Source organism: Lupinus angustifolius, chromosome LG20, assembly GCF_001865875.1.
Source record: "Lupinus angustifolius cultivar Tanjil chromosome LG20, LupAngTanjil_v1.0, whole genome shotgun sequence".
NCBI lineage: Eukaryota > Viridiplantae > Streptophyta > Magnoliopsida > Fabales > Fabaceae > Lupinus > Lupinus angustifolius.
In genome coordinates this window covers 12,138,701-12,141,634 of record NC_032028.1, presented here as the reverse complement: position 1 = coordinate 12,141,634, position 2,934 = coordinate 12,138,701, and positions in this window count along the sequence as shown.

The window sequence follows — 2,934 nt, the reverse complement described above, 5'->3', positions numbered from 1 at the left end:
TTCGTATTTAACCCTAGAGGATAGGGTGGTGAGAAGTTGTGAAGAAACAGGGAACCTTAACCATCCATGGTTGTGGATGAGTACACAACTTGCTTTGTTGTCAAACAACTTTTCATTTTTCTTACCATTTTATTAATAATTGCAATTTCTCCTTTTTAATAAGTGGGTGTAGACCTTTCCAGTGACATTGCAATAGGAGTTAGACATTGCAATTGTGATAAATGTACTTAGTTTTGATGAAGACAAGATCTTGAACAAGACAAAGATTATGTGAAAGCTTAAAGATGAAATCAATAAATCAACATGCCAAGACTCAAGGTTATCATAGAGTTGGGATTCTTTTGTATTTTATAGAAGTCCTAAGATGATTGTTTAGTTTGAGTCTAGGTTAGATGAACCTAGGATGGAGGTCTCACAAGAACTAAACTTCACTTAATTAATATTGAGACATGTCATTCATTCATTCATATATGATAATATAATGTTCATACATTGTACATACATGTTTTATTGCATAAAATGTATATATTTTGAAATCATACATTGCATATACATTCATCATATAGGAGGTTCATTCTTTATATCAAAGATGATAATCCATTATCTTTTTATGAAATATAATAATCGATTATGCATAGTGATAATCGATTACTCAGATTTCCAGTAGCTAAAGAATTTGGTCTTATGACATCGATAATCGATTGCTAGTCTTGATAATTGATTACCAGTCTTGATAATTGATTATGTCAATCAAATATCTTGTTATTAGCATTTCGATAATCGATTACCAGTCTTGATAATCGATTAGATCAATAGAATATTTTTTTTTATAAAAACCGTTTTTATTCTCATTGGTTCAGAATCCGAGTTTTCAAAATTTCTTATTTTTCTATGAACTCTGTGAGTTAAAACTTCTGTGATTAAAGTTAGTGTTTCTTTGAGAATCAAGAGAGAAAAGTTTTCAAATTTTCATATCTTTGAGAAAGTGCATATTGAGAAAACTATGCATAAACCATATTAGAAACTAGGAGTTCTTGTATGATTTTTGTCATTGGATTTTAGGTATGAGATTATAGTCATATCAACATGGTTTAGGTGCATTATTACTCAAATTTAGTTTTTCAATTTAGTTGAGAGATTTGAATGTTCTTAAGTGTCTTCAGAATTAGGTGTAAAATCCTACTTGTGGTTGGGTTGAAATATTCACTATTACAAGGTTCTTGGAAGTGAGTTAGGATTGGTGGGGGCCAAAACCATAGGTGGTGAGGTATCCATAGAGGATTGATGATCAAACTGATCATGGATCTCCATAGTCCAAGAAGGAAAGTCTTGTATTGATTGGAAGTGTATTTTGTAAAACTACATTGAATTTCATAGTGGCGAAAAATCTCCCAAGATCAGACAGAGAGACTTGGATGTAGTTTGCAAGTGGACCCACAAACGAACCAGGATAAAATCTCTTGGCGCACTTTTCTCTATCTTTAATCTCTTTACTTTTTGTTTTTCCATATATTAGTTTTGATTCTTTATAATTGCTTAAATTGAATCTTAATCTGCATATTTTGTTTAGTATATTGTTGTTAAGCAATATAATTGAATTTTAAAGAACTATTTTCGTGAAACTTGTTCAATAAGAAACCTAAGTTTATCAAAATTTCCGAGTTATTAAATAATTGATTAGTTACGTGAATAATCGATTATCTGAAGTGAATAATCGATTAACCTGTTAGATAATCGATTATCCTAGTCTGTATTTTGATATTTGCGATAAATCAAAAAGCAGCTATACTGTACTGTTTCACCTATTCACCCCCCTCTAGGTATGTTATCTTTGATTTTACCCCAACATCTAGGTCAAACCCCGCGTTTTTATTATGATGTATATGATCTATCAAATGTTTGAATTTTCCTTGCCCCGAAGAACTTAGTGGGGGACAAGGCATTTATTGTTTTCTTATAAGTTGCAATTTCATTAATAGGGTTGTCTTCTTGTCTAGTTTTGTTGCCTGTACTTACATTTTGATGAATGAACACATCTTGAATTCTAGTTTCAAAATATTGCTTAGTGCATATTCTAAGGAGTATTCTCATTAGTTCTTAGATGAACCAATTCAAGAACTTATCGTCGGGCTAATCACCCTTTATGATGTCCAACTGATGGTTTATCAATCATCCTTCATTATGGTACTATTTTAGTTCTTCATTTTCATTTTTTACCTTCCACAAATTCATCTGCAACCTTATTTTTTATGTTACTGCATGTTAGTTAAATTACTATCCTATAATTATAAACACCCAAATACATGAGTGTGAATACCCAATTTTGTCCGGCCCAAAAATACTTCAATTTTTCAATAAATATTTTTGATACAAATTTCATCAACTCAAATATATATTTAATGCGAATCCGATTAGATTCAATGAATTGATTTTTGTTAGAAAAAGGGGTAATCAAATCAAATAAAATCAAATATTTGTAATTCGAGCTTTAATAATCATTATTATGGAGATTTGAATTTTGAAAAGATTTGGGTGTTGATTGATTTTTTTTGCAATTTGGCTATGTGCTGGAATTAAATACATTGATTGAGTATGAAAATTTGGCTATTAAAACTTGCATTTAAGTGTGATAAAAATCAGATTGGGAATTAGAAAAAAAATCATAATCCCTTAATGTTCTCCTAGGAATTAATTGGTGTTCATATGTATTTGGCTATAAATAGATGGGGTCTTCCCCTTAAGAGGAGGAGGGAGAAAAAGCCAAAAATGCTCATACCATTTTTTCATTCCTAACGGATCCACAATCCCCATAAACATCATCTTCCATACACAAAATCTCTCATCCACAACAACCACAAAATCTCTCATCCACACCAAACATCAGAATCTACTACATCACAACAATCCTCTCAATCAAAAAATTCATTTTTCAAT